General features: G+C 49.7%; 1 protein-coding gene and 1 long non-coding RNA gene across 2 annotated transcripts in view; both read left to right on the forward strand.

The window, feature by feature from the left end:
- The window catches only part of LOC140693127 (trafficking protein particle complex subunit 9-like), a 1,110,112-nt gene that overhangs the window by 853,303 nt on the left and 236,849 nt on the right, over window positions 1–19,960 (forward strand). The window lies entirely within an intron of this gene.
- On the forward strand, window positions 195–15,622 carry LOC140693137 (uncharacterized). Its single transcript, XR_012068833.1, has 14 exons — window positions 195–442; window positions 747–867; window positions 1,133–1,331; window positions 2,924–3,040; window positions 3,459–3,633; window positions 3,752–3,833; window positions 7,065–7,151; window positions 7,485–7,644; window positions 8,738–8,825; window positions 10,556–10,684; window positions 11,028–11,160; window positions 11,548–11,601; window positions 13,842–13,951; window positions 15,348–15,622. It is a non-coding gene; the product is annotated as an uncharacterized lncRNA (long non-coding RNA).

Genomic DNA, 19,960 nt, shown 5'->3' on the forward strand with positions numbered 1-19,960 from the left:
CGAAATTGGCTCTTGCTGAGAAATCTTGGTAAGTGTTCTTAAGTGTAGCCATGCCCATTATGCAGGATGAAAGAGCGGCTCTACACTTTTTCACATCTCAGAAATGAATGTGTGTTGAAGCCGTCATTCATGTAGCGTGTTGGGAACACAGAATTTAGTGGTGAGAACTATGTAAATTACATGTCTATGATGAAGCACTCTCTCGAGCCGGGTATTCCAGTGCATACTGCCTTTATTTCGAAACTGGCTTCTCAGAAGCCTGTGGTCTCCACTGCAGGTCTGTCTCCAAACCCAGGGCCAGCATGGTAACTCTGCTCCCCCTGTCTATTCTGGAAGTTCTAGGTGTCCTCCATGGCCCTTCCACCATTATGTTTTTGGAAAACCCCGCAGATGGAATGGGCCTGAGAACAGGAGAGCTGGATGCCAGAAGCCACTGCCCAGTGTGAGGCTCCTGGGAGGGGCATCTCCTCTCCGTGGGCTCTGATCTAACCTCCCCTCTCCCCCACCCCCACCCCTCTCCTCCTGCATTTCCTGATTGATCCCTGGATAATGGTCCATACCAGGAATGACCTGGGAGAGGTTTTATGAGTCTTTAAGTGGAAAAAAAAAAGAAATCTTTAGACAAGTTACTGAAAGTAACTTCCAGCTTTACCGGGAAAGACCTCATTCCAATGTTTAAGGCTAGTTGACAGGGTGTCAAATTGCTTAACCACTCACATCTGAGCAAGTGCTACCTCTCTCTCCAGCTCCCCGCAGCATCCACCTGTGGCAACTTGGCCAAAAGAAGGCAAGAAAGCTCTTTCCCCTCGCCAGCACCAGCGTGGCTTTGGAGTCAGTGGAGGCTGAGAGAAAGAGCCCCGCCCTGAGGTTTGAGGGGCCTCCAGCCACAGCCAGAGGAGCGGGGGTTTTCAGAGTGGCCCAGCAGGGAAACCAGGCAAGGCCACCTGGCCCAAGTCTTCCCTGCCCAGAGAGCCCCATGAACTGCTTTGGGCCACACTCCCCGTTTGGGCCCCCTGCAAAAAGTTACCACGGGAGCCACACCTGAGAATGCAGAAGGACAGCCCTTTAGCCTGGGGTCCCAGCAGGTGTGTCCTGTGAGACCTGTGGCCACATAAGTTCCTTGTCTCTCCAGGTCACTGAAGGGACTGTGCTGGGCATCTTGGTGGTCAGGGACATGGGAACACCTCTAAACTCTGAAGAAGGACAGAGAGACTCTTCCTGGAAGCAAGGATTCCAGGGAGACACCTTGCCCAGAACTGGGGGACTGTGTCCTGAGTAGACCCCTGGGAGGCAATGTGGGGCTGTGGGGTCCTCTTCTGAGAAGGGAGCAGGTGAGTTTTCCGGGGGTGGGGTCCTGCTTTGTCCAGACATGTCCTTGTGTAAGACTCATTTACAAACACCTCCAAGTCCACCTAGGGGTGGCCCCAGAGGTGGGGGTAGAGGAGGAGAGTGAAGGGTGCAGACTTAGGGCCCCCTGAGCCACCCAGGGAGCCAAGGGTCAGTGGGAACATCTTGGGAGTCTAGTGCAGGGCTGGAGGACGAGCACTAAGAACATGCCAAGTCATGCAATAAAGTGACCCATGACCACGAGACACAGGTGGCCGTACACCAAAAGAGGCAGATAGAAATTTAGACCCAGGATCTGAGAACCTTGAGAGGGGCTGGAGGGTCCCAGGAACCCTCAGGAACAGCTCTTCTAGGGGCACAGACATCCCAATACACACATTTCTCATGGAAGCTTTTTGGGGTGCAGAGTGAGTTACCAGGATCCTGAACTTAGTATGGAATCCCACCCCCTTGTTCATCACGGTACCTGGCAATAAATTGCTGTCATTTGTCCCTGGACATGCACAGGGGAGCTGACTGCTGTGGGGGTCACTGCAGGACTAGAATCTTCTGGTGTCTGCTCTGTGACCACAGAAACCCAGGGGGATTTCTCAACGGGAGAACCTGGAGACCATGCCTGCAAGGACCACCCTCATGGGATGGCCAAGGAGCTCGTGGTACCCAGGTCACCAAGTGACGAAGTTGTGAGGTTGCCTGGGGTATCCTGGGGGCATGTAGATTTCTGAGGTCAGCACGTGGGCCCAGCACTGCTGGATGGTCTGCACGAAGAGGGGCCTGCCCTCCTGATGATGGCTCTTAACACCTGCAGGGAAACTGCTCCCAGGGCTCCTGGAGGTCCATATTGAGAGTGTCCTGCCAGCCTTGTGGGGTCACCTTCCCCTGATGCAGAAGCAGACCTCTCTCCCTTGAGGCCCAGGGGACACCTGGCTCAGGTGCCACCTGTGTGCCCTGGACACGCAGAGCCCCAGAGCTCTGGCACAGCCTGGGGTGTGGTGGTGTCCGGGCAAGAAAGGCCCTGGGAAGGGGGTCATTCAAGGGCAGAGGCCACTCTGCAGGGATGCTGGACCTGGCAGCAATGCACTGCTTCAGTACTCCCTTGGGTTGGGTCTCCAACCTGTGGGATGGAAGGACCACTCCTTCCTGCGGTGCAGTCGGGGGAACTAGATCCATCGTCAAGGTCAGCCCTGAAAATGGAGGCTGCGCTACCTCCATTCCTGGAAAGAAAATCAGTCCCCTCCAGTCCAGGTGATTCAGAAAGTCATTCAGCAATGTTCGGGGCCTCCACTTTAGGCTTTGAATTAGAGCTGAGCGGCTTAGGAGGCCAGATCCCTGTCCGTGGCTCCAGGAGCAGGCTTTCTGCTGGGGGACAGGATCCTCACAAACACCTGTGTCTTTGTGGGACACTCCCCTCTGACAAGCTGGGAGGCAGGGTGCAGTTGTGGGAAATCGTGTTTACATGAGCAGAGGGCCACCATGTGGTGGGGGCACAGGAGACTGTGAGAATGAGTCCCACAGCCTTTCTGGAATCAAAAAACTGGCAAATGTGAAAAAGTACATAATTTGTTTTATTGAACAGGCTGCTTATGTACGTTTGGAGGACCAGGTTCAAGGACTCAGCATCCCTCCAGGACAATAGCCTCAAGAGGAGAACAGACAGAGCAGGAGGAGATCTGGGGTTTCTCCCAGGAATGAGGTGGAACAGGGATTTCTGCAGATTTGCAAGGAGTCCCCGACCACTGAGCATGGGGTTACAGCCCCACGAGCCCCTGTCATGTTTGGCTTGGGCTCTGGTTCTGGCCTGCTCATGTATTCTTCCAGCAGAGTTCCAGAAACTCAGAGGGTGGAATTAGAGGGGCTGCGTTTGGAACCTAGTGAGGAGTTGGAGGGTCCTTTATATTGAGTCCCTTCATCCTAATCACCGTAGCTGAAGCCCAACACCCCCCAGGCCCCCATGGTTGCCGTGGAGGGAGAACAAGCCTGGCAGGCGACCTAGGGGTCCCACTACTGTGTCCTTCCCTTGTCTTCGTTCCCTTTCACCCCGGAAGGTGTGATTGTCTCGTGTCATGGTGGCCTCCACAATGTCCCTCCCAGTAATCTCTCTTCTCCATCAGGTGGGGTTCCCAACCCCGCTCAGCCTTCTCTGCATGGATGCTGAAGGACCAGGCCCACCTGAAGTTCTGAGCTCGAGCAGTAAGGTGGAAACAAAGAAACCAATGGAAAAAAGAAGCAAGTGATTGTGGCAAAGCTCCCCACCACAGAGAAGCTGCCCTGAGTGGAAGGGAGAGTGTGGGCATGCCCGTTTGTTTCCTATCTCCCAGTGCTCTTAGCTTTCTTATTGCCTACCTGCATGGTTACAACAAAATGATCTGCAAAACTGAAAATATTTACTCTCTCGCTTTTACAGAAAAGGCTGGCCAGCCTCTGGTCCGGTACCAGGCAAGAGATTGGAGTTCCTTTCCAGTTTGGAAACATCTTGGCAGGCCCAGGTTTGCAAAGGTCTTTAAGAGTAGTTACGGAGTTTTGCTTTTAAACTTTTTTACGGCTCTATATACTTGTGAGATGTGGTTGTGATGTATAATTCTGAGCCGGGATTTTCTCAAACTGTTTCTCACTTCTTATACCAGACATTCCTAAATTCCAAGTGGAACTGCATATTAAGGAAGCCATGGAATTTAGCAAAAGGATACAGATCTCATTTCCTTTTAAGCATCGATGTACCTCCTTCATGGCAGTATTTGTTATGTGTTATTGATAGGGGAACTAAGTAGTAAACAGATTAATAGAAAATAGGGGATTTTAGGTACACAGGTTCATCTTTTCAACATTGTTTGTAATATTTGCAGTTTAAGATGACCATTCCTGAGAAACAGGCAGCCTCTTAGAATGAAATAGCATTTCCTCTGAACCATAATTAATTTTTATTTTGTAGACAGCAGGAAGGGTAATAACACGTCACACATTTGGGGACGTCAAAGAGAAAATGTAACTTTCTGGGAGCGCACTCCCCCGCCTCCCCCTGCCCTTTTTACTGTCCCATTCTCCCTGGAAGGCTCTTTCTTATCTTCTGCTCATGGCTCCAGTAACTCTTTCTTCCTCCTTGTTCCTCAGCTGGTAAGGTTAGTTTTCTACTTTGAACAAGCAAACAAGCCAACAGAAGAGAAATTTCACAAGCAACTCCCAGCACATCCGCTCGCCTTCTGATGTCTGTGACCTCACTCTCGGTGCCCCACCGCTTATTAAAAGTGGCATCGAAAGCCAGTTCCTCCAAAAGTCCCCGAGGCCCCATCCCTCCCATCTTCTCTGGGTTGTCACTCCCAAAACCATCCTCTCTTTCACTGCCTCATCTATTTTGTTCTCCTGCTAGTTGGCACCATCAGTATATAAACGTCCATCCTCTTAAACCAACAGCACTCCTTGACCCTAATTCACCCCCACCAATTGCCACCCTGTGTCTTTGCAGCAAATCTTTAAGGAGTTGTTTAAACTCACTGTCTGCATCTTCTCTTGAGCCATCCCCTTTTACACCCATTCTGGCTTTTCGCCTGATCCCTCGCTCTATGGAAACTGCCCTGTCAAGGCCATCAGTGACCCCATGTTGCTAAATATAGTGGTCAATTTTGACTCCTCATCATGCTTGGCCCCTCGGCAGCATTTGACCCAGCTCTTCCATCCCTCCTACCCCGTGTTCCTGCTTCACTCAACCCCCAGCCCATCTCTCTGTCTGTTTCTGCTTTTGGCCTGCTGGCTGGTCCTTTGCCAATGTCTCCTGTTTTTTCCAAACATATACTGTGGGTGTTCCCCAGGGTGGGTTCCTGGGCCTCTCCTCTCTCTCTCTGCTATTCCTTTGGTGGAAGCAACCCAGCCTTGGAAATTGGCATGCCATCAATTTCTCGATTTCTCCAAAATTCCCTGATTTCCCCTTTCCATCTGAGCCTTTATCCCTGAGACTCACATCACATTCTTTTCCTTTCATTCATCTTGCTTTCACATTCATACATATGTTCTACTATGAAATTACTTTTCCAAATTTTGAATCAGTACATATATATCATGTAAAATGCTCAAATATGTATTATTTCCACTAAGATGCTAATTCTACCTTAGAACATTTCTGCACTTCTGTATTTATGTGAATAAAGCGAATAGTATTTCTACAAGCCTGATAGTTAAACACTGTTAGTTTGGGGCTATTATGTAACATGAAATAATGGTACATCAACATAGTCGTTTTTCATTTATTTTTATGTAACACCGAGATGAGGTTTTTGCCCTGAAGACTGGTTTTATTGAAATTTTACCTACGTTACGGACAGTCAGTTTATGTGAAAGCCCTCATTTCTCCCCTTTTTGATATATGCTCCATTTGGCTATATATAACATATAACTTGGCATGAAACAAAATTCCCAAATCATTCACATAATACAATTAATATGTTTAATTATATTTTTTAAATGTTAAAAAGAAAAAGAAAACAGATTCCTCTACCTATTAGGCACTTCTGTGGCAATATGTAACACACCCCTTAACCATGACATTGAAGAACTGAGCTGATACCAGCCCCTTTCCACCTGCTCAGCCCCACCTTTTCCCATCCCCTGTGGATGGAGAGGACATCCCTCCCATTGTCCAGGCCCAGATGTTGGAACCATGTCCTTTCTCTCTCTTTCTTTTACACTCACAGACAGCAAATCCAGCTTGTTAGAAAATTCTGGATATTCTGTCTTAATTAAATACCTGCTCTCTGCTCCCCGCCCTCCTAAGAGCCACCTTCAGCCTTTCCTGGATACCAATAGCCTTCTGTTTCCATCTTTGCTTTCCTGCAATCTCTCATCCACACAGAGTCAGAGGGAGCCTGTAAAAACATACATTGGGGGTGGTGGGTGTTGCTCAGTGGTAGGGCGCATGCTTAGCATGCTTGAGATCCTGGGTTCAATCACCAGCACATTCATTAAAATAAATAAATTACTTCCCCCCAAAAAACACAAACACAAAAGCATAAGTTGGACTACATCACCCCTCCCCTCAAAACTCACTAAACGGGTCACCATGTCATTAGGAGCCAAAGTCGTCACAAAGGCCTCAGGACCCGGCGTGCTCTGCCTCTCTGCCCACACTCTCCCCCTCACTCTGGGGGCCTCTGGCTCCGGCTCTTCCTTCTTCCTCCGGATCTATTCTGCTTCAAGTTCATTACTCCGTGAGATCTGCCAGGATTGCCTTATTCTCTCCTGCCTGCCTCCCACCCCACCGCCATCACCCGAGTTTGCTCATATCACTCTTTTTTAAAAATTTTTCCAAACTCTTGCTACCCCAACATGCTGCCTGTTTCCTCTGCTAAAATTCTGAGCCCCCAGTGATGGGGAGTCATGTCTATTTTGTTGACTGATAAAGCCCGAGAGCCTTGGGAACGGTCTAGTTAGGAGATTCCCGTATGTAGTAGGAGCTTATACACATTTGCTGAATGAATGTAGATGCCCTGGTCCAATCCGATGGAGCACTTCTGTGACGTGCTCAAAGAATAACTCTCCTTTCCACCTGAGAGGGGGTGACAACTTCCCTGCTGATTAAAGGCAAGAACTTTTTGCTTTATGCTGTTAACCTTAGGCGGGGAGACTGGGGGATCTTCATATATATTTTTAAATTTGGTTCACTCTGCAGTTGGTCTTTGGTCTCTGTATAATTTTGAGAAACTCTTTATAAGTGATCATTCTTTGATCAGATTGAACAGGTTCCAGGGGGAAGGACCAAGCCTGTCCCATCAGCCATCCTATGTGTCTTGTCCTGGGACCCAGTGGATGCTCAGCATGTAAGTGAACCGACAGGAGTGAGTGAAGAGATGGGAGCATCTCATTATTGTGGCGGATCTCTGTCCAATGCCTTGAGATTTGGGGAAGGGTTTACGAGTGCAGAAGGGAGAGGTCAGGTCCTCTGTGCTTTTCCTGAGTGCCCTGGCCTTACCCATTCCCCCAGCCCCCTCTGGGCAGCCAAGCCAAGGAGCTGGGCCACCAGGGGTTGTGCTGATCAATAATCCACCTTCACCCCAATTCCGGGGTAGGTACACATGGTTGTAGACACTGGAGTCAGGTCCTTGGAGGAATTCCTCACCGAACTATGTTTTGGACCTTTTATTTTTCTCTAGAACCTCCAGCTGAAGAAGATTGTCTTAGACACATGAAAGTTGAGGACACCTTCTGTCCCCTCGCAACCCAGGTGGGCCTGGGAGTCTGCTTTTTCTATAGCCGATGGGCTCGTGTTGATTTGGGCATCCCTGTGCCTGAATTCCTGCAGTACACTCGGTGGTAAGGATGGGGGTGCCTGGCAGGGAGGGAAGCGGGTTGGGAGACTGTACAGCTGGGCTGATGTTAACCTGGGGTGAGCGGGAGCTTGCTGATGCATGGCATCTCGGGGCAGGGAACTCTCCACACTCAAGAGGGGTTCCCACTCCCGCAGGGTCCCTTTGATCAGGGTGCTGGGCTGTCAGGGGACCACAGGGGTCCCAGTGAGGATTAGGGTGCCTTCAGGCAATGGGAAGTGTGGGGTCCAGTGGCAATTGAATTAACTGTGCACCCAAACCCAGCCCCCACCTCTTTCAGCCTGTTTCCTAATCTGCAAAACTGGAATGTTATTAAACATCTCACGGGGTCATTGATGGGCTGGGACAGACTAGACAGTCAGGAGCTGGAATTCCTCTGTCCCCTGATTGTTTGCCTTCTTTCTGACTATTTGCTCTCACAAGCTCAGTCTCTCTGTCTCTCGCTCTTTCACTTCTAAGTGTCTCTCATGCTCTGGTTTCATTTGATTTCCAACCACCGCCCCTCCCCTCCGCCAAACTCCAGATGAGTGAACTTGATTTCTATGTGTCAGTTCCAAATTCCCAGGAAAGATGCTCTGTCACCTCTGGATCTGCTGTCCAACCCATGAGTTGTGGCCAGAGGAGCGAGTCCTTCTGGGACCAGCAGAGGGTCTCTGCCGAGCCCCCAGCCACCACTGTGGGAGCACATAGCTCTCCGTGGAGGAAGTACTGGCTGTGACCTTGTGTCACTAAGTGTGAATTTATGTCTTCTCTTGAACCACCTTCATCCTCCTAAACAAAGATGAAAATTAAACACTCCCGGGATTTGTGTCATGGAACACTCAGGTTGGGGGCTAATGGGGCTGGAATTTCTGCTGTATTTAAGGGGCTACACTGAATCCCCAACGAGAGCCTACAAAGGGAACAGCACCGGCCCCACCCGGCACTTAGGGCGCTGAGTCTGCGTGACGTTGAGCCAGGCTTCTGACCACAGCTCAGGGGTCTGGTCTGACCAGTTAGCCTTTGAAACCAACCAGCTTTGGATTCCTCAATCCCACCCTGAGGTTTTACCTGAACCATCAGCTTCTGTATCTCTGAAGACAGATGCTGAGGACCCTTCACGTAAGCCGTTCGCACAGCCCTGTTCAGGCCTTTGTGCTGCACGGTCTGCCCGGCGAGCTGACCGAGGTTGGTATTTTACTGATGTTAGAAGTAGTCTGGTTTCCCGATGTACTGTTTCACTGAACAAGCAACAGAAGCCACTTCTCGCTGATAAAAGCAGAAAAGGGACATAATGAAAAGATACTGGGAGGGTGTGTGGAGTGGCCAGGACCGGAGCCAACCCAGGAGCTGTAGGAGGTGTTAGGGAGCCCCAGGCACCAGGCTGGGAGGGGTGCTACCGGGCCCCCTGCCACCCCAGAAGGGACCCCCCTCCACCCGACCCTCCACCTCACTCACTGCAGGTTCATGTCCCGGCAGGGCCAGGTCACACTGAAGCCACCAGCACACACCTCAGTTGGGGAGCTGGCCCCGTCTGAGCTGCGGGCGTGCCTGGTGTGGGGAGAGGCCCAGTTAGAGGAAGGCAGTTCCCCTACTGTTCCGAGTTAAGGTGCAAGTCAGTGCCCATCACTCAGGAGAGCCAGGCTGGACGGACCTCATTGTGGTGACTAGGCTGTCTGAGTTCACTTATTACTTTCTACGTTTGAAGGCCCTGGAGGGAGAAAAAGTGAAGGTTCTAGTACTTATTTTGTGTTTCCCACGTACCAGGTGTGGTAAACAAGCCACTTCAGACAAGGCCCGGAGCAACCACGTAAATAGGCCACGGAGCAAGTCGTGCAGTCAGGCCTCTGTGGTCCCGAAACCCGTGTCCCCATTGGCTCCATAGTTACCAGTGGAAACTAGGGGGATTTATGGGACTGTGTGCTCCTGTGAGGGCTGGGATATGTGTGTTTAAGTCCACATCTTCAGAAACTCGGCTAGAACCACAGCCACTGATTGCACGGTGGCAGAGGAAGGGAGGATTCCAGCCTCTGGTCCAGCTCGTGTGGAGCTCAGAAGTTCTTCCTCCTGTCCTGAAAATAACACCAAATCTGAGGGAGCTGCAAACCCACTGCTCTTCTTAGATCCCAGAAGACTGAGGGGGAAAGCTGCTTCCAACCCAGAGAGGTTGCAAAGGGAACAGCGGGCAGGCTTGGAGAGTCACAGCTCCCAAGGCAGAACCTGCTTTTTTAAGAACCCCGGGGGCAGGCAGATTTAACAGGTCCCTGAGGCCAGCAGGAGGCTCAGTGTGGGGAAATCAGAGTGTGACAAGTCCAGGGGGCCAGTCAGAGGGGCCCCATGCTCTTTTTCATGTATTTTACATCCAGGACCGTGTCCTGTTCTCAGAATGAAGGTCAGAGGATAACTCCTCATGCTTCCTGCCTGGAGAGGAGAAAATAACTGTATTGAAATACACCCAGAACATTCTGTTTCATTGGGGGAAGTTGTTTTTTGTTTGTTTTTTTAATGAGAAATTATTTTACCAGAGCCTAACCAACCTGGGAGAAGGGAAATCCCTTCTGTGTCACCCAAATTGGGGTGGGGGGAAAGAGACACACTTGTGGAGGTCACAGCTCAGGGCACAGGCTCAATGAGAACTAATCACAGGACTGCAGATGCCCTGCTCTGTCCCGCTCCCCCAACACCTTACCTCCATGTCAGTAGGGCCCGTGTGTAATAACAGGAATAATACTAACAGAAGTAAATGTCTCAGGAGTGTCTAGGGAAAACCCAAAGACAGCGGGGAGATGAAAACAAGGACACACAGGCTGTTTTAGCCTCTCACACCAATAGCTGTAGCAAACTACACACAGCCCAGCCCCAGTAGATAAACAGACAACCTCACAGAAGAAATTATTTATTTTGGTTCTCTTACCCAGTGCATTCCATGGTGCATCCTCGCCTAGAATTGAGTGGAAGCAAGTCCATCTCAGAAGGGACATAACTGAAGAGGGATGGCTTCCCAGACTCTGAGGGGCAGAGAGAGCACCAGCCTGGGTTAGAGAAAGGTGAGGGGTGGGGTAGGGTGTGGGCTGCCTTCTTCCCCATATAAGGAACCTTCCTGAGGCCAGCACAGTAGGAGGGAGGGCCATGGGGTGGAAGCAGCCAGACTTCATCCTGAGAACTGTTGGGATGCCTCAAAGGGACCATTCAGGTGCCCAAACTGGGCCCTGATTGAGGGAGCCAGTCGGTCTGACTCAGAGCCCAGGACTGAGGTGGGCTCACAGCAGGCCGGTATTACTTGGCCGGATCCATTTCACTTCTCCGAAGCCCTGTGTAAAACATGAAGCGTGGACGGCCTGGTGAGCACAGCTCTGCCCTCAAGACCGGTTTCAACTCCTCTCTTCCCAGAGAACAGCATCTCTGAACCCGTCCTGGGTGACCTCACAGAGATCACCCTAGTGGCCCAGGCTAGTGACCGGGAACATGTACCTTCCTGCAGGCAACCCCTGACGTCCACTGATGCATCATATACTGGCAAAGAGTGAGTCACTGTGCATTGGTCTAACAGCAGAGACTCTGCCAAAGGCCCAAGAGGTGGTGTGTGGGACATGCAGGGGTGCAGGAGTGTAAGCAGTGCAAAAGTGTAACTGGTGACAGGGGTGCAGGGGCTGTGGAGGGCGCAGGCATTTCAGGGGATGTGGGGGTGGAGGGATGCAGAATTGCAGAGAGTAGCAGGGGTGCAGAGGTGCAGGGAGTGTAGGGATGCAGGGAGGTGCTCAGGGACCTGGCCAGGATAAGAAGGCAAGTGCACATCCTTGCAGTCAGCCTGACCCCGGTAGGCTATTGCAATGCTTTTGGGCTGCGGCGGCGGCGGTGGCGGTTGGGAGGCTGCCCGGGCAAGCCGATCGATTCCTTCTCTTCCCTGCAGCCTGGCCTGGGGTGGGGCTTGGCCGCCGGAGATTCGCCAGATGTTGCACTCCAGGTAAGCTTGCTCCTGGTAGGTGGGGCGGTTAGGTCAGAAGGCAGTGGCAGCGGCAGAGGGGCGGAGCGGGTCTACCCCTGGTGAACGGGTGGAATAGCTGCCTTGTCCCGGCTGCTGGGCCTGGGAGCGGCCTCTTCTTCCCCAGGTCGCCGGACACTCCTGTCCCACTCAGCTTGCTGAGTGCGGAGTGGGGGCGGGGCCGTTAAGGTGCGGGACCCACGGGGGGAGGGAGGCTGCCGCGGGGGAGCCGATCAATTCGCTCCGCTCTCCCCAGAGGCGGAGCCAGGGGCGGCTTCTGCTGCCCTAGAGGCGGGACGCGGGTCTCCAGATGAACTTGCTCCTGGGAGGCGGCGGCGGAGGCGGCAGGGGCAGGGGATGTGTTCCAGGGAGTTGCTCCATTTCTTCTCTCCCCCCACGGCCTGGCTTGGGGGCGACGTCTGCCGCCGGAGATTTGCCTCAGGTCCGACTCCAGGTGAGCTTGCTCCTGGGAGATGGGTGCGGTGCGGTCAGGGGGCTGGTAAGGTGGTGGCTGCAGGCATAGGGAGGCTGCCCCGGAGGAGACTGTGGATTAGCTCCATGCCTGCACCGCGTGGCCTGAAGGCGGCCTCTGCTGCTCCAGGTCCCGGGACACCCCTGTCCCACTTTGCCTGCTGGGGGCGGGAGGCAGGGTAGTCAGGGTGCAGGGGTGGCGGTGGTCGGGGGCCTGCAGCGGGGGAGCGGACCATTTGCTCCCATCTTCCCCGCGTCTTGTCCTGGGGGCGGTCGCTGTTGCCCTGTGTTATGAGACGCGTGTATCCTAGTCGGCCTGACCCCGGGAGTTGGACTTGGTACTTTGGGGGTGGTGGCAGCAGCGGCAGGTTTTCCCATGGAACTTGTCCATTTGCTCCCACTTCCCCCCATGGTTTGCCCTGGGGGCGGTCCCTGTTGTCCCAAGTTCGTCGGACGTCCATCTCCAGGTCAGCCTGCTCCCTAGAGGAGGCCACTGTGAGGTCATGGGCAAGATTGGTGGCTGCTGCGGGGGTAGGGGCTGCCTTGGGGAGCTGGTGGATTGGCTCCCGTCTCCCCGATGGCCTGGTGTGGGAGTGGCCTCTCCTGCCCCAGGTCACCAGACGCACCTGTCCCACTCAGCCTGCTGGGGGAGGGGCGCCCTGGGCGGTGCCTTTAAGGTGCGGGGGTGGCGATGGCGGGGGTAGAAGACCTGCAGCGCGGAGCCTGTCAATTTGCTCTCCTCTTCCCCGTGACCAATCCTGGGGGCGTCCTCTGCTGCCCAAGAAGCCGGATGCCCGTCTCCAGGTCAGCTTGCTCCTGGGAGACGGGCCCGATGTGGTCGAGGGGCAGAGGCAGTTGCGACGGCCGGCTGCCCCGCCTAATGGGGCCACTTCTTCTCCTCTCCCCTGACCTGGCCTGGGGACGTCCTCTCTGGCGCAAGATTCGCCTGACACCCCACACCTGGTCTGATTGCTCCTGGAAGGTGGGCGCGGTGAGATCAGGAGGTGGAGAGGACAGGGGCTGCCCCTGGAGAGCTGGAGGATAAGCTCCAATCTCTCTGCAGGCCTGACGTGGGGGCGGCCTCTGCTGCCCCTCGTTCCCAGGTCACACTTCTTCGGGTCATATTTCCCCGGGGTTGCGGTAGGGTGCGGGGGCGTCGGGGTGTTGGCGGGGGTATGGAGCCTGCCGCTCGGGAGCTGGGGGTTTAGCTCCCATCTTTTCCGCAGATTGGCCTGAGGGCAGCCTCTGTTGCTCCAGGTCGCAAAGCAATTTCTCTGACAGCTTAGCCACCGGAGGTGGGCAGGATGGGCTGAGAGGGCTGAGGCAGCCGCCAAGGCAGCGACGGAGGGGGCTGTCCCTGGCCAGCTGGTCAATTTGTTCCCATCTCAACCTTTGCTGCCGCAGTTTCGCAGAACGCCCTTGTCCAGTTTATTCTTCTCCAGGGAGGTGGGCGCAGTGCATGCAGCCCGAGGTCTGGGCTCTCCCTTGGGAGGGGCAGAACTCTCTTGTTCTCCTTTGTCTTTATTCTTCAGCGAAGTGGTTACTGGACGCAATTCTTAATTCTGAGAAAGTGTAGCCTGTGTTATGGAAGAGCTGCTGGACAGTGAGGTTTCTGGGTGGATTTTCACATCAGCTGATGCCCCAGGCAGGCAGGAAAGCTATTACTCAGAGCTTCTTAGTCTGGGGTTGGGGATGGCCCCGCCATCCTCACCATGCTTTTTAAAAATGTGTTACTCCCCTCTTTTTCCTAGGTGACATTTTAGGTTATTGGGTCTCAGATTGCTGACACACTCATCCCTGTTCTCAGACATCTTTTAAACTTGGGTGAAGTGATAAGTAGGGGAAGATGATTTACTGAAAGGTAAGAATACTTAAATTCGCATTAAAGCTACATTCTGTCAATCTTTCTAAAATGATTTTCCTCTGATTCTAAATCCACGACCTAGTGAATGTTGTACTCCTGTGTAAAACCATTGATCTTCACATCACATTTGTTGAGTGGTCAACGAGATTTGTTAATTAGATTATTCCTGAAAGGAAAAGTTCAGGCTTTTCAGAATTCCTTGTCTGATGTCACCCAGGCAGTCACAGTAGAAGACAGAGCTGATATAAAAATCCCTCAGCTGCCTGAACTGCAAAGCTTCTGGGATTACTGATCCCTGAAATGCAGGTGACTCTTGATGATAATCTGGGGGATGGTTTAAATGATCAGATTCTTCCAGTCCTATAAATGGGTTCCGTGGCCCCAGCCCCGGGAGAACTGGACATAAGGGCCATATCGTGTGTGGTGGGATGGGAAGGCAAGGTGTAAGAGCTGGAATCACTGAGATTCCACACTCGCTAAACACAGTCTCCAGAGCCTAATTGTTGTCAGGTTCTGTTCTGGATTTGAGAGTGTGTTCATACATGATTCTTGCCCTTCTGGAGTCACTGCCTGGGTGGAAGTAACCTTTACATAGATCTGTGGAGGATGACATTTAAGTAGATGGACTGTTATGGTTCTCAATGTGCCCAGGCTTTCTCTTCCAGGCACTCGTGGGACTAACGCGAGTCATGTTATTCACTCATTCACTGATTTATTACCCTTGAATTGATCACTCGTCCCACAGTAAGTGAAACAAGGTAACAGGAAGCTGAGTTTTGTCCCCTCTCCTATCACTGATTGTTTTTCAGTCGGGCGCCCTGCGTATGCATTGTGAAACGGTGGTATTTCGTGCCCAATGGGGCAGCACTGTCAGTTCTGAGAATCAGGGGAGACACATGGGTAGGACAGCACCCTGACACACATGGCACCCCCCATCCCGTGAGACAGAATTGTCGATGCTCAGGTGACCCGATGTAGACTGCGGTGCTAAACCTGAGCATGTTTAGTTATCCTGGTGGCTATGAAAATACAGACTACCAGTCGCTACCTCTGGAGACTCTGAGGGTGTGCACCCCAGGATTCTGCATTTTAAGAAGCACTTTAACGAATCCTGATGAAGAGATCTGAGTGTCCCACGGAGAAACACTGGTGTGCGAGGCACCAATATTGAGGATTCTCAGGGAACGATGTCTTTTTAGGATGGTCCATGGGCCCTCACTTTAGACTTTTGCCTTGGGTTTAATTGTATGTGTTCAGAAGTGATGTCTTTCAATTCCAGTGCATGTCAGCATGCTCTGTGCAGGGATTTACTCTCAGTAGATGGCAAAAACTATGATTCTTCAGGTCACCGAGCTACACTGTGAACGATATTTTATTTTGGTTTTCTTTGTAGCAATGCAGAGTCTCCCGAGAAGAGATTTAGACTCAACAGCTTTGTGTCAGACTTTGGAAGACCGCTGCTGCCCAAGGTGTTCTCTGGCAGTGCAATGACGAATCTAGGTCCCTCTTTCACTGCTACATCAATGAAGTGGACCACTTGGACAAGGCCAAAGCTGGTATCCCTACCATAGCCCTTTACAGTGTTATTCGGCTCCAGGAAGCCATCAGATGCAGCAGGTGTCCAGAGGAGGAGCCGAACAGACTCATGAAATGTGACATCCCCAACTTTATCAACACGGACCAGAACTCTGCCTTTGTGGAAGATGATTTCCTGATTTTGTAACTACCGATTGTTCTAGAAAATAAGCCAGTTGCCCAGAACTCACACAAAGACTTGAATTGAGAAACGTGCTTTCTCAGGTATCTTTCTGAAGATGTGAAGTCTGTCTTTGTATGGAAGGAAGTCCCCTTTCACAAAACTGAATGTGTTTGTGTCTGAGAGAGGGAAATGGAGACAGAAAGACGAAGAAGCAGAAGAGAGCCCCCTCAGAAGAGATCTAGTTAAGGTGAGTTTTTGTGCCTTTAAAAAACATTTGGGGTTTTAGGGGGAACAAAGTATTTACACTGTCTTATTCTCCTCATTGGAAACCTTGGCCCCGTCGTCAGAGTCAGCGGCCTTGAACGGGGGTTGCACGCTGCGTTTCATCTGGCACTGCCACTTCCACGCTCTGCCTTTAGCACGTTGCTTTGCCTGTCAGGGTTGCCACCCTTTTAACTGTAAGGTGAGGAGTCTGGAGTAGATGATCCACCCCAGCTCTGCTGTTTTGCAAATTTCTGATTTCGTATTCGGATGAGTCTGGGATACACCCAGAGCAGTATAAACCAGGCCCTACCTCCTGCCTATTGCTGGGGCATCCCTCAGGTCTGTGCCTTCTACTCAACCCTTTACTGAGCCCAGCTTTTGTCAGGAGCCCAAGTGCCTACCGGGATGGCAGGGGACTTGTCTTTCGTGGTCACGGTGGCCAAGAATTCTATTGGTGTGCTGAAACAACTCTTCTGAGATCCTCCACCCACCCCTGCTCAAACCTAATGACAGCACTACGGTTCCTTTCCTAGGAGGAGAATCAATCCATGGTGCATTTTATGACAATCCTGTCCCCAGGGATGCACGGAAGTTTATCAGCTGAGTGAGGGGAGGTGCCTCTGTGTCCCTGTATCTCTGTCTGCTGACAGTTCGCTGCCACCGGCTACTGAACAGGAAAAGTGCTATTCACCATGTTGTGTGTTTTCCAAATGTGTAGGTGATGGTCTTGTGGCTCGTGCGTGGGCTTTGATTTGGGATGGTGAAGGGCTTATAAATACCTCATCAACATGTATTCGAGGTGGCCTGGTGCCACACAGATTTGATTCATGAAGGCATCAAGCCTGCACACTGGTTTGGAAACAACTTGGTTTTGATCATTCACACTGCGTGCATGACTCGCTGCTAATCTCTGGGTGGTTTTTTCATTTCAGATTTATTCACCCCATGTCTTGCTTAAGCTGAAAAATACATTTATTTCACCAGAATATTCTCTGATTCTTTGTTTACACACATCCAGTTTTTTTAATTCCTTTAAAAATGATTCTGTGTTTATAATGCCTCCTAATTTCTATCATCTCTATGTTGCCAGTGGCCTGAGACATGCACCAGATTTGATGCCGGAACAGTTCCACCAAAAGAAATCCCTTTGCCGTAATATCTTTTGAGGAAAATATTATTCTTTAAGGCTCTAACAGTAAATCGTAGAAGAAAGCATGGAACATTTCTTGTAGTTAATACATGTTCATGCGAAAAGAAATGATATTTTCATTAAACAATGTTGATTTTAATAACTTTTACAAATGTGAACATTATTATTCATAATTTAAGTAACCAGATAAAACCACAGTTATTTATTATGAAGATTGAAAACTATTTACACGGTCTCTTAATTAGAAGTAGCTTTATTAGAAGACTGAAGGGTATTTAAAAGATGGAAAAATACCCATGATGACACCATCATTTTTATTAACTAAATATCAAGAACTGTGCAGGGATAAGATTTAACCCTCTGCAAACTGCCAAGTTAGCATGAGGTAGTTTGTGGATGCTGCCAGAGGACAGGACACTCCCCCAGGATCAGAGACAAAGGACTTCCTGCCAGCACAGCAGGCAGCCTGTGGTTCAAGTTCATATTGGTTCCTGAGTTCCTTTCCTATTGCTGTTGTAACAAAGGACCACAGACTCAGTGGCTTAAAGCAATACACATTCATCTTCTCCCTGTTCTAGGGTGCAGTAGTGCAAAGTCAATGTCAGTGGGCTAAAACCAACGAGTGGCCAAGGCTAAGTTCCACACCGAGGCTCTTGGGAGGGATTCGTCATCCTACCTTTCCCAGCTTGCAGAGGTGCTCACACTCCTTGGCCCAGGGCCCTGTGTCACTGTGACCTCTGCTGCCACTTTACATCTCTGTCTCTGACTATATAGATATAGAGGAAGAGTCTTCTACATCTGGTATGGACCCTTTTTCCTACATGGACATTGTATCCCTATTTATGTGCAGATGAAAACCCCTTCCCTCCAGGGTGCGGTGGCATCAGCTCACAAGGTGACCACTCTGGGCTTTAAGTGTCCTCTTTGTATTGTCATCAGGGAACTTCTCTCTCCATAGTTAGCTCTGTGTTAATTTGTTGTTATATTTTACCCAGAATTACTGAAAGTTTTACTTAAAAGGGATCCTAATTAGCTCTGTTTACCTGTTTCCAGAGCTGAAAGCTTCAGTTCTAGAGTATCAGTTTGACTTTTCCTAAAAATACATTCCAGTATATTTCTCTGGTGAAAGTCTCTACCCTGTTATCTATTGTCCCATCATTTCCTTATTTTCTTGAATATATTAAAAGTATTTTATAGCCTTTATTGGTAACTCTGATGCCTACATCACCTGGGGTTTGCATCCTTTGTCTAATGCTCCTTATTCTCATGTTATCTGTCATATAGTCTGGACATGTTGCATGTCTAGAAATTCTTTATTACATGGCAGACATTGCAAATGAAAAATCCATGTTATCTTCCGTGAGAGCTTTTCTACCTTCCCGTTAGGCAGACAGTGTGAGGGACTGATCATGTCACTCCAATCAGGCGCTGAGGTGGATCAGGACTAAAGTGCCTTTTTTCTTAAAACAGCTTTGAGGTATACTTGGCAAAATAATTTTCACACGTTTAAAGTGTACAGCTTAATACGTTTTGACGTAAGTATATCCCCAAGGAACCATGACCACACTCAAGACAGTGAACATACCCATCACCCACAAAGCTTCTCTCCTGACTTTTGTTGTCCCTCCCTCCCTCCCCGTCTCTTCCCCTGGGAACCATTGATCTGCTTTCTATCACAACATAGTGGTTTGCATTTTCAAGATCCTTATATGAATGGATTCATGCAGTATCTACTCTATGTTGTCTGACTTCTTTCATTCAGTGTAATTATTTTGAGAATCATCTGTGTTGCTGTATTAATAGCTTGTTTGTCTTATAGTAGAGTATTGTTTAGTGCTGAGTTTTTACTGAAGAGTTTATTGTGAGCAGTGTTTGTATAGACCATCATTTCTTTCTGCATTTACTTCTTGATGGATGCATGGGTTATTTACAACTTGTGCTATTATAAATAAAATAGCAGTGAATGTTTGGTTACAAGTCTTTGTATGGACATATGCTTTTCCTTTCTAAAGCACCAGATGAGGAATGTCTGGATTATATGGTACACAGGTGTTTACCTTTTTAAAAGAATCTGTTAAAGACTTTTCCAAAATGGTTGTACTATTGTAAATTCCTCGTGGTGTGTATCAGTTCTGGTTGCTCTACTTCCTTGCCAGCACCTTGTAAGGTCAGTCTTTCTAACTGTATTCATTCTAGTATGTATGTGAACTAGTATCTCACTGTGGTTTTTAAAAGCATTTCTCTAATGACTAATGACACCTTTAATCAGCATCTTTTCATATGCTTATTATCCATCTGGATATCTTTACTGAAGTGTGTTTTCTGGCCTCATTCATTCAGGTGTTTGAATTATTATTGAATTTTGAGACCTCTTTATTCTGGATCAGATACAAAGAGAGACCTTTATCAGATATATGATCTGCAAATAGCTTCTGTCTATGGCTTGTCTTTTCATTTGCTTAGCAGTGTTTAGAAGAGCATTGAAGAGTCTTCATGTTCATAAAGTTCACTCTATCAGTTTCTTTTTAAAATAGATGATACTTTTGGTGTCATAGCAAAGAAAAATTTGCCAAACCCAAGGCCATAAAGCTTAAGCCTATGCTTGTTCTCCTAGCTGTTTTATAGTTTTAGATTTCCTATTAAGATCTATGATCCATTTTGAGGTAAATTTTGTATATTTTGTGAGGTGTGGATCAAAGTTCATTTTTTTTTTTTGCGTATCACGATCTAATTGTTCCAGCACTACATGCTGAAAAGATCCTTTCTCCATAGCATCCTTTTTGAGAATCAATTGTCTGTATAAGTCTTGGTTTAGTTCTGAACATTCTATTGTGTTCCATTATTCTATTTTCCTGTTTTACACCAACACCCTAATTTCTGATTACTGTAGCTT

This window comes from Vicugna pacos, unplaced genomic scaffold (assembly GCF_048564905.1).
Source record: "Vicugna pacos unplaced genomic scaffold, VicPac4 scaffold_19, whole genome shotgun sequence".
NCBI lineage: Eukaryota > Metazoa > Chordata > Mammalia > Artiodactyla > Camelidae > Vicugna > Vicugna pacos.